The following is a 12,460-nucleotide window of genomic DNA, read 5'->3' on the forward strand; positions in this document are numbered from 1 at the left end:
AGACCATCCCTCTAATCCCCCTAACTCTCCCATCGAGGACCATCCCGCTAATCCCCCTAACTCTCCCATCGAAGACCATCCCTCTAATCCCCTAACTCTCCCATCGAAGACCTTCCCTCTAATCCCCTAACTCTCCCAATGAAGACCATCCCTCTAATCCCCTAACTCTCCCATCGAGGACCATCCCTCTAATCCCCCTAACTCTCCCATCGAAGACCATCCCTCTAATCCCCCTAACTCTCCCATCGAAGACCATCCCTCTAATCCCTTAACTCCCCATCGAAGACCATCCCTCTAATCCCCTAACTCTCCCATCGAAGACCATCCCTCTAATCCCCTAACTCTCAGATTGAAGACCATCCCTCTAATCCTCAAACTCTCCCATCGAAGACCATCCCTCTAATCCCCGAACTCTCCCATCGAAGACCATCCTTCTAATCCCCTAACTCTCCCATGAAAGAACATCCCTCTGATCCCATTACTCTCCCATCGAAGATCATCCCTCTAATCCCCTAACTCTCCCATCGAAGACCATCCCTCTAATCCCCTAACTCTCCCATCGAGGACCATCCCTCTAATCCCTTAACTCTCCCATCGAAGACCATCCCTCTAATCCCCCTAACTCTCCCATCGAAGACCATCCCTCTAATCCCCTAACTCTCCCATCGAAGACCATCCCTCTAATCCCCTAACTCTCAGATTGAAGACCATCCCTCTAATCCTCAAACTCTCCCATCGAAGACCATCCCTCTAATCCCCGAACTCTCCCATCGAAGACCATCCTTCTAATCCCCTAACTCTCCCATGAAAGAACATCCCTCTGATCCCATTACTCTCCCATCGAAGATCATCCCTCTAATCCCCTAACTCTCCCATCGAAGACCATCCCTCTAATCCCCTAACTCTCCCATCGAGGACCATCCCTCTAATCCCTTAACTCTCCCATCGAAGACCATCCCTCTAATCCCCTAACTCCCCATCGAAGACCATCCCTCTAATCCCTTAACTCTTCTATCGAAGACCATTCCTCTAATCCCCTAACTCTCCCATCGAAGACCATCTCTCAGATCTCCCAACTCTCCCATCGAAGACCATCCCTCTAATCCCTTAACTCTCCTATCGAAGACCATTCCTCTAATCCCCTAACTCGCCCATCGAAGACCATCCCTCTAATCCCCTAACTCTCCCATCGAAGACCATCCCTCTAATCCCCTAACTCGCCCATCGAAGACCATCCCTCTAATCCCTTAACTCTCCTATCGAAGACCATTCCTCTAATCCCCTAACTCGCCCATCGAACACCATCCCTCTAATCCCCTAACTCTCCCATCGAAGACCATCCCTCTGATCCCCTAACTCTCCCATCGAAGACTATCCCTCTGATCCCCTAACTCTCCCATCGAAGACCATCTCTCTAATCCTCTAACTCTCCCATTGAAGACCATCCCTCTAATCCCCTAACTCTCCCATCGAAGACCATCCCTCTAATCCTCTAACTCTCCCATCGAAGACCATCCCTCTAATCCTCTAACTCTCCCATCGAAGACCATCTCTCTAATCCTCTAACTCTCCCATTGAAGACCATCCCTCTAATCCCCTAACTCTCCCATTGAAGACCATCCCTCTAATCCTCTAACTCTCCCATCGAAGACCATCCCTCTAATCCTCTAACTCTCCCATCGAAGACCATCTCTCTAATCCTCTAACTCTCCCATTGAAGACCATCCCTCTAATCCTCTAATTCTCCCATCGAAGACCATCCCTCGAAACCCCAACTCTCCCATTGAAGACCATCCCTCTAATCCCCTAACTCTCCCATCGAAGACTATCCCTCTAATCCCCGAACTCGCCCATCGAAGACCATCCCTCTAATCCCCCTAACTCTCCCATCGAAGACCATCCCTCTAATCCTCTAATTCTCCCATCGAAGACCATCCTTCTAAGCGCCCTAACGCTCCCATCGAGGACCATCCCTCTAATCCTCTAACTCTCCCATCGAAGACCATCCCTCTAATCCTCTAATTCTCCCATCGAAGACGATCCTTCTAATCGCCCTAACGCTCCCGTCGAGGACCATCCCTCTAATCCCCTAACTCTCCCATCGAAGACCATCCCTCTAATCCCCTAACTCTCCCATCGAAGACCATCCCTCTAATCCCCCTAACTCTCCCATCGAAGACCATCCCTCTAATCCCCTAACTCTCCCATCGAAGACCATCCCTCTAATCCCCCTAACTCTCCCATCGAAGACCATCCCTCTAATCCCCCTAACTCTCCCATCGAAGACCATCCTTCTAATCCTCTAACTCTCCCATCGAAGACCATCCCTCTGATCACCCCAACTCTCCCATCGAAGATCATCCCTCTAATCCCCTAACTCTCCCATCGAAGACCATCCCTCTAATCCTCTAACTCTCCCATCGAAGACCATCCCTCTAATCCTCTAACTCTCCCATCGAAGACCATCCCTCTAAACCTCTAATTCTCCCATCGAAGACCATCCCTCTAATCCCCTAACTCTCCCATCGAAGACCATCCCTCTAATCCCCTAACTCTCCCATCGAAGATCATCCCTCTAATCCCCTAACTCTCCCATCGAAGACCATCCCTCTAATCCTCTAACTCTCCCATCGAAGACCATCCCTCTAATCCTCTAACTCTCCCATCGAAGACCATCCCTCTAAACCTCTAATTCTCCCATCGAAGACCATCCCTCTAATCCCCTAACTCTCCCATCGAAGACCATCCCTCTAATCCCCTAACTCTCCCATCGAAGATCATCCCTCTAATCCCCTAACTCTCCCATCGAAGACCATCCCTCTAATTCCCTAACTCTCCCATCGAAGACCATCCCTCTAATCCCCTAACTCTCCCATCGAAGACCATCCCTCTAATCCTCTAACTCTCCCATCAAAGACCATCCCTCTAACCCCCTAACTCTCCCATCGAAGACCATCCCTCTAATCCCCTAACTCTCCCATCGAAGACAATCTCTCTAATCCTCTAACTCTCCCATCGAAGACCATCCCTCTAAACCTCTAATTCTCCCATCGAAGATCATCCCTCTAATCCCCTAACTCTCCCATTGAAGACCATCCCTCTAATCCTCTAACTCTCCCATCGAAGACCATCCCTCTAATCCCCTAACTCTCCCATCGAAGACCATCCCTCTAATCCTCTAACGCTCCCATCGAAGACCATCCCTCCAATCCCCTAACTCTCAGATTGAAGACCATCCCTCTAATCCTCTAAATCTCCCATCGAAGACCATCCCTCTAATCCCCTAACTCTCCCATCGAAGACCATCCCTCTAATCCCCTAACTCTCCCAACGAAGACCATCCCTCTAATCCCCTAACTCTCCCATCGAGGACCATCCCTCTAATCCCCCTAACTCTCCCATCGAAGACCATCCCTCTAATCCCCTAACTCTCCCATCGAAGACCATCCCTCTAATCCCCTAACTTTCAGATTGAAGACCATCCCTCTAAACCTCTAACTCTCCCATCGAAGACCATCCCTCTAATCCCCCTAACTCTCCCATCGAAGACCATCTCTCTAATCCCCTAACTCTCCCATCGAAGACCATCCCTCTAATCCCCTAACTCTCAGATTGAAGACCATCCCTCTAATCCCCGAACTCTCCCATCGAAGACCATCCCTCTAATCCTCTAATTCTCAGATTGAAGACCATCCCTCTAATCCCCGAACTCTCCCATCGAAGACCATCCCTCTAATCCCCGAACTCTCCCATCGAAGACCATCCCTCTAATCCCCCTAACTCTCCCATCGAAGACCATCCCTCTAATCCCCCGAACTCTCCCATCGAAGACCATCCCTCTAATCCCCCTAACTCTCCCAACGAAGACCATCCCTCTAATCCCCTAACTCTCCCATCGAAGACCATTCCTCTAATCCTCTAACTCTCCCATCGAAGACCATCCCTCTAATCCCCGAACTCTCCCATCGAAGACCATCCCTCTAATCCCCCTAACTCTCCCAACGAAGACCATCCCTCTAATCCCCTAACTCTCCCATCGAAGGCCATCCCTCTAATCCCCCTAACTCTCCCATCGAAGACCATCCCTCTAATCCCCGAACTCTCCCATCGAAGACCATCCCTCTAATCCCCCTAACTCTCCCAACGAAGACCATCCCTCTAATCCCCTAACTCTCCCATCGAGGACCATCCCTCTAATCCCCCTAACTCTCCCATCGAAGACCATCCCTCTAATCCCCTAACTCTCCCATCGAAGACCATCCCTCTAATCCCCTAACTCTCAGATTGAAGACCATCCCTCTAATCCTCTAACTCTCCCATCGAAGACCATCCCTCTAATCCCCTAACTCTCCCATCGAAGACCATCCCTCTAATCCCCCTAACTCTCCCATCGAAGACCATCCCTCTAATCCTCTAACTCTCCCATCGCAGACCATCCCTCTAATCCCCTAACTCTCCCAACGAAGACCATCCCTCTAATCCCCCTAACTCTCCCATCGATGACCATCCCTCGAAACCCCAACTCTCCCATCGAAGACCATCCCTCTAATCCCCCTAACTCTCCCATCGATGACCATCCCTTTAATTCCCAACGCTCCCTGGGGAGACAGAGCACTGACTCCTCCCCCCAGCACGAATGAGACAGTGCATGAGTAATTTCAGAGAGATGTTTGCAGAATGACGTCTTTGTGAGGAGAGGGTCGTTTCGAACTCCCATTCCTCTGGTTCCCAAACCCCTGAGAGGTTCCCCTCGACACATCTCTGAGTCCATCCCGGAGTCATCGGTAAAGATTCAGGACACGGCGTAGAATCCCTGCAGCGAAGATGAAGGCCATTCGGCCCATCGAGCTGGCACTGACCCTCCAAAAGAGCACCCTACCTAGACCCAGTACCTTGCCCTATCGCCGGAACCCAATCTAACCGGCACATCTTTGGAGTGTTTTATCACCTGATAACCCACAAGCTTCATGACTTATACTGAAAGTCAAATTAAGAATTATTCTCCTCTATCTTCGCTCTCAATCACTCCAAGCATTGTCCATTCCCTCCCACCACTCCCCCCACCCTACTAAAGATGCCCTCAACATCGGAATAGTTCTGCTCACGGGATGGGTGTGTCGCGGGCCGGGCATCCGTGCTTACCACCTCCCCCTAATTGCCCCTCGAGGAGGTGGGGGGCGAGCCGCCATCTTCAACCTGCTGTGTGGTGTCGGTACACCCACCGTGCTGTTAGGGAGGGAGCTCCGGGATTCTGACCCCGGCCACAGCGAAGGGACGGCCGATGTATTCCCGAGTCGGGATGGCGAGCGGCTCGGAGGGGGGAACTTGCAGGTGGGGGGGGGTGTTCCCCGTGTGTCTGCTGCCCCCCCCCCCCCCTCGTCCTTCTAGACGGTAGAGGTGGCGGGTTTGGAAGGTGCTGTCGAAGGCGAGTGGCCGCGGTGCGTCTTGTAGACGGTGCACACGGTTGTCGCTGTGCGTCGGGGGGGGGGGGGGGGGAGTGAATGTCGGCGGTTAGCGGGTCGATCGAGCGGGGCTGCTTTGTCCTGGATGGTGTCGAGCTTCTCGAGTGTCGTTGGGAGCCGCGCTCATCCAGGCGAGTGGAGAGTCTCCCATCGCACTCCTGACTTGTGTCCTTGTCGATGGTGGACAGGCTTTGGGAGGGGGGTCAGGAGGTGAGTTTCTCTCCGCAGGATTCCCAGCCTCTGACCTGCTCTGGGAGCCGCAGTATTGATACGGCTGGGCCGTGTTCAGTTCCTGCCCAATGGTAACCTGTTCTCAGAGGTCGATTGGCAAGAGATGAGAAAACGCTCAGATTTTGACCATGTCTATTTTTGACAGCAATCACACCTCAGTTTTCTCGCATTGTGACTGCCTCAAATTAAATCCTCGATGCATAAATGAGAGCGAGAGAGGAAACACAATGATATCGCGGTTTCCTTCGGAATCAAATTGCCTTCCACCTGTCTGAGGTTTTTCAGGCAGGGAGCATTCTGGGTCCTGACCTGGCCGACATTCTCTGTGATTATCAGTTACAGTTACCTCCTCCAGCCCTACACCCCCCTCCCTATCTCTGTAACCTCCTCCTGCCCCTACACCCCCTCCCTATCTCTGTAACCTCCTCCTGCCCCTACAACCCCTCCCTATCTCTGTAACCTCCTCCAGCCCCTACACCCCCTCCCTATCTCTGTAACCTCCTCCAGCCCCTACACCCCCTCCCTATCTCTGTAACCTCCTCCAGCCCCTACACCCCCTCCCTATCTCTGTAACCTCCTCCAGCCCCTACACCCCCTCCCTATCTCTGTAACCTCCTCCAGCCCCTACACCCCCTCCCTATCTCTGTAACCTCCTCCAGCCCCTACACCCCCTCCCTATCTCTGTAACCTCCTCCAGCCCCTACACCCCCTCCCTATCTCTGTAACCTCCTCCAGCCCCTACACCCCCTCCCTATCTCTGTAACCTCCTCCTGCCCCTACACCCCCTCCCTATCTCTGTAACCTCCTCCAGCCCCTACACCCCCTCCCTATCTCTGTAAACTCCTCCAGCCCTACACCCCCTCCCTATCTCTGTAACCCCCTCCAGCCCCTACACCCCCTCCCTATCTCTGTAACCTCCTCCTGCCCCTACACCCCCTCCATATCTCTGTAACCTCCTCCAGCCCTACACCCCCTCCATATCTCTGTAACCCCCTCCAGCCCCTACACCCCCTCCCTATCTCTGTAACCTCCTCCAGCCCTACACCCCCCTCCCTATCTCTGTAACCTCCTCCAGCCCTACACCCCCCTCCCTATCTCTGTAACCTCCTCCTGCCCCTACACCCCCTCCATATCTCTCTAACCTCCTGCCCCTACACCCCCTCCCTATCTCTGTAACCTCCTCCAGCCCTACACCCCCTCCCTATCTCTGTAACCTCCTCCAGCCCTACACCCCTCCCTATCTCTGTAACCTCCTCCAGCCCCTACACCCCCTCCCTATCTCTGTAACCTCCTCCAGCCCTACACCCCCTCCCTATCTCTGTAACCTCCTCCAGCCCTACACCCCCTCCCTATCTCTGTAACCTCCTCCAGCCCTACACCCCCTCCATATCTCTGTAACCTCCTCCAGCCCTACACCCCCTCCCTATCTCTGTAACCTCCTCCAGCCCTACACCCCCTCCCTATCTCTGTAACCTCCTCCTGCCCCTACACCCCCTCCCTATCTCTGTAACCTCCTCCAGCCCCGACACCCCCTCCCTATGTCTGTAACCTCCTCCAGCCCCTACACCCCCTCCCTATCTCTGTAACCTCCTCCAGCCCCTACACCCCCTCCCTATCTCTGTAACCTCCTCCAGCCCCTACACCCCCTCCCTATCTCTGTAACCTCCTCCAGCCCCTACACCCCCTCCCTATCTCTGTAACCTCCTCCAGCCCCTACACCCCCTCCCTATCTCTGTAACCTCCTCCAGCCCCTACACCCCCTCCCTATCTCTGTAACCTCCTCCAGCCCTACACCCCCTCCCTATCTCTGTAACCTCCTCCTGCCCCTACACCCCCTCCCTATCTCTGTAACCTCCTCCAGCCCCGACACCCCCTCCCTATCTCTGTAACCTCCTCCAGCCCCTACACCCCCTCCCTTCCTCTGTAACCTCCTCCAGCCCCTACACCCCCTCCCTATCTCTGTAACCTCCTCCAGCCCCTACACCCCCTCCCTATCTCTGTAACCTCCTCCAGCCCCTACACCCCCTCCCTATCTCTGTAACCTCCTCCAGCCCCTACACCCCCTCCCTATCTCTGTAACCTCCTCCAGCCCTACACCCCCTCCCTATCTCTGTAACCTCCTCCTGCCCCTACACCCCCTCCCTATCTCTGTAACCTCCTCCAGCCCCGACACCCCCTCCCTATCTCAGTAACCTCCTCCAGCCCCTACACCCCCTCCCTTCCTCTGTAACCTCCTCCAGCCCCTACACCCCCTCCCTATCTCTGTAACCCCCTCCAGCCCCTACACCCCCTCCCTATCTCTGTAACCCCCTCCAGCCCCTACACCCCCTCCCTATCTCTGTAACCTGCTCCAGCCCCTACACCCCCTCCCTATCTCTGTAACCTCCTCCAGCCCCTACACCCCCTCCCTATCTCTGTAACCTGCTCCAGCCCCTACACCCCCTCCCTATCTCTGTAACCTCCTCCAGCCCCTACACACCCCTCCCTATCTCTGTAACCTCCTCCAGCCCCTACACCCCCTCCCTATCTCTGTAACATCCTCCAGCCCCGACACCCCTCCCTATCTCTGTAACCTCCTCCAGCCCCTACACCCCCTCCCTATCTCTGTAACCTCCTCCAGCCCCTACACCCCCTCCCTATCTCTGTAACCTCCTCCAGCCCCTACACCCCCTCCCTATCCCTGTAACCTCCTCCAGCCCCTACACCCCCTCCCTATCTCTGTAACCTCCTCCAGCTCCTACACCCCCTCCCTATCTCTGTAACCTCCTCCTGCCCCTACACCCCCTCACTATCTCTGTAACCTCCTCCAGCCCCTACACCCCCTCCCTATCTCTGTAACCTCCTCCAGTCCCTACTCCCCCTCCCTATCCCTGTAACCTCCTCCTGCCCCTACACCCCCTCCCTATCTCTGTAACCTCCTCCAGCCCCTACACCCCCTCCCTATCCCTGTAACCTCCTCCTGCCCCTACACCCCCTCCCTATCTCTGTAACCTCCTCCAGCCCCTACACCCCCTCCCTATCTCTGTAACCTCCTCCAGCCCCGACCCCCCCTCCCTATCTCTGTAACCTCCTCCAGCCCCGACACCCCCTCCCTATCTCTGTAACCTCCTCCAGCCCCTACACCCCCTCCATATCTCTGTAACCTCCTCCAGCCCCTACACCCCCTCCCTATCTCTGTAACCTCCTCCACCCCCTACACCCCCTCCCTATCTCTGTAACCTCCTCCTGCCCCTACACCCCCTCCCTATCTCTGTAACCTCGTCCAGCCCCCACACCCCCTCCCTATCTCTGTAACCTCCTCCAGCCCCGACACCCCCTCCCTATCTCTGTAACCTCGTCCAGCCCCCACACCCCCCTCCCTATCTCTGTAACCTCCTCCAGCTCCTACACCCCCTCCCTATCTCTGTAACCACCTCCAGCCCCCTACACCCCCTCCCTATCTCTGTAACCTCGTCCAGCCCCCACACCCCCTCCCTATCTCTGTAACCTCCTCCAGCCCCGACACCCCCTCCCTATCTCTGTAACCTCGTCCAGCCCCCACACCCCCCTCCCTATCTCTGTAACCTCCTCCAGCTCCTACAGCCCCTCCCTATCTCTGTAACCTCCTCCAGCCCCTACATCCCCTCCCTATCTCTGTAACCTCCTCCAGCCCCTACATCCCTCCCCATCTGTGTAACCTCCTCCAGCCCCTACACCCCCTCCCTATCTCTGTAACCTCCCCCAGCTCCTACTCCCCCTCCCTATCACTGTAACCTCCTCCAGCCCCTACACCCCCTCCCTATCTCTGTAACCTCCTCCACTCCTACACCCCCTCCCTATCTCTGTAACCTCCTCCACTCCTACACCCCCTCCCTATCTCTGTAACCTCCTCCAGCCCCTACACCCCCTCCCTATCTCTGTAACCTCCTCCAGCCCCTACACCCCCTCCCTATCTCTGTAACCTCCTCCAGTCCCTACACTCCCTCCGTAATTCTGTAACCTCCTCCAGCCCCTACACCCCCTCCCTATCTCTGTAACCTCCTCCAGTCCCTACACTCCCTCCGTAATTCTGTAACCTCCTCCAGCTCCTACACCCCCTCCCTATCTCTGTAACCTCCTCCTGCCCCTACACCCCCTCCCTATCTCTGTAACCTCCTCCAGCCCCGACACCCCCTCCCTATCTCTGTAACCTCCTCCAGCCCCTACACCCCCTCCCTATCTCTGAAACCTCCTCCAGCCCCTATACACCCTCCCTATCCCTGTAACCTCCTCCAGCCCCTACACCCCCTCCCTATCTCTGTAACCTCCTCCTGCCCCTACACCCCCTCCCTATCTCTGTAACCTCCTCCAGCCCCGACACCCCCTCCCTATCTCTGTAACCTCCTCCAGCCCCTACACCCCCTCCCTTCCTCTGTAACCTCCTCCAGCCCCTACACCCCCTCCCTATCTCTGTAACCTCCTCCAGCCCCTACACCCCCTCCCTATCTCTGTAACCCCCTCCAGCCCCTACACCCCCTCCCTATCTCTGTAACCTCCTCCAGCCCCTACACCCCCTCCCTATCTCTGTAACCTCCTCCAGCCCCTACACCCCCTCCCTATCTCTGTAACCTCCTACACACACTCCCTATCTCTGTAACCTCCTCCAGCCCCTACCCCCCCTCCCTTCCTCTGTAACCTCCTCCAGCCCCTACACCCCCTCCCTATCTCTGTAACCTCCTCCAGCCCCTACACCCCCTCCCTATCTCTGTAACCTCCTCCAGCCCCTACACCCCCTCCCTATCTCTGTAACCTGCTCCAGCCCCTACACCCCCTCCCTATCTCTGTAACCTCCTCCAGCCCCTACACCCCCTCCCTATCTCTGTAACCTGCTCCAGCCCCTACACCCCCTCCCTATCTCTGTAACCTCCTCCAGCCCCTACACACCCCTCCCTATCTCTGTAACCTCCTCCAGCCCCTACACCCCCTCCCTATCTCTGTAACATCCTCCAGCCCCGACACCCGTCCCTATCTCTGTAACGTCCTCCAGCCCCTACACCCCCTCCCTATCTCTGTAACCTCCTCCAGCCCCTACACCCCCTCCCTATCTCTGTAACCTCCTCCAGCCCCGACTCCCCCCTCCCTATCTCTGTAACCTCCTCCAGCCCCTACACCCCCTCCCTATCTCTGTAACCTCCTCCAGCCCCGACTCCCCCCTCCCTATCTCTGTAACCTCCTCCAGCCCCTACACCCCCTCCCTATCTCTGTAACCTCCTCCAGCCCCTACACCCCCTCCCTATCTCTGTAACCTCCTCCAGCCCCTACACCCCCTCCCTATCCCTGTAACCTCCTCCAGCCCCTACACACCCTCCCTATCTCTGTAACCTCCTCCAGCCCCTACACCCCCTCCCTTCCTCTGTAACCTCCTCCAGCCCCTACACCCCCTCCCTATCTCTGTAACCTCCACCAGCCCCTACACCCTCTCCCTATCTCTGTCACCTCCTCCAGCCCCTACACCCCCCTCCCTATCTCTGTAACCTCCTCCAGCCCCTACACCCTCTCCCTATCTCTGTAAACTTTTCCAGCCCCTACACCCCCTCCCTATCTCTGTAACCTCCTCCAGCCCCTACACCCCCTCCCTATCTCTGTAACCTCCGCCAGCCCCAACACCCCCTCCCTATCTCTGTAACCTCCTCCAGATCCTACACACCCTCCCTATCTCTGTAACCTCCACCAGCCCCTACACCCTCTCCTTATCTCTGTCACCTCCTCCAGCCCCTACACCCCCCTCCCTATCTCTGTAACCTCCTCCAGCCCCAACACCCCCCTCCCTATCTCTGTAACCTCCTCCAGCCCCTACACCCCCTCCCTATCTCTGTAACCTCCTCCAGCCCCTACACCCCCTCCCTATCTCTGTAACCCCCTCCAGCCCCTACACCCCCTCCCTATCTCTGTAACCTCCACCAGCCCCTACACCCCCTCCCTATCTCTGTAACCTGCTCCAGCCCCTACACCCCCTCCCTATCTCTGTAACCTCCTCCAGCCCCTACACCCCCTCCCTATCTCTGTAACCTGCTCCAGCCCCTACACCCCCTCCCTATCTCTGTAACCTCCTCCAGCCCCTACACACCCCTCCCTATCTCTGTAACCTCCTCCAGCCCCTACACCCCCTCCCTATCTCTGTAACATCCTCCAGCCCCGACACCCCTCCCTATCTCTGTAACCTCCTCCAGCCCCTACACCCCCTCCCTATCTCTGTAACCTCCTCCAGCCCCGACTCCCCCCTCCCTATCTCTGTAACCTCCTCCAGCCCCTACACCCCCTCCCTATCTCTGTAACCTCCTCCAGCCCCGACTCCCCCCTCCCTATCTCTGTAACCTCCTCCAGCCCCTACACCCCCTCCCTATCTCTGTAACCTCCTCCAGCCCCTACACCCCCTCCCTATCTCTGTAACCTCCTCCAGCCCCGACTCCCCCCTCCCTATCTCTGTAACCTCCTCCAGCCCCAACACCCCCTCCCTATCTCTGTAACCTCCTCCAGATCCTACACACCCTCCCTATCTCTGTAACCTCCACCAGCCCCTACACCCTCTCCCTATCTCTGTCACCTCCTCCAGCCCCTACACCCCCCTCCCTATCTCTGTAACCTCCTCCAGCCCCTACACCCTCTCCCTATCTCTGTAAACTTTTCCAGCCCCTACACCCCCTCCCTATCTCTGTAACCTCCTCCAGCCCCTACACCCCCTCCCTATCTCTGTAACCTCCGCCAGCCCCAACACCCCCTCCCTATCTCTGTAACCTCCTCCAGATCCT

The 12,460-nt window shown here is 56.2% G+C and overlaps 1 protein-coding gene across 1 annotated transcript in view; it reads left to right on the forward strand.

Moving 5' to 3' along the window:
* Positions 1-12,460, forward strand: part of LOC140402957 (interleukin-6 receptor subunit alpha-like) — a 78,096-nt gene that overhangs the window by 3,720 nt on the left and 61,916 nt on the right. The gene's annotated exons all lie outside the window — the stretch shown is intronic.

Source organism: Scyliorhinus torazame, chromosome 26 (genome assembly GCF_047496885.1).
Source record: "Scyliorhinus torazame isolate Kashiwa2021f chromosome 26, sScyTor2.1, whole genome shotgun sequence".
NCBI lineage: Eukaryota > Metazoa > Chordata > Chondrichthyes > Carcharhiniformes > Scyliorhinidae > Scyliorhinus > Scyliorhinus torazame.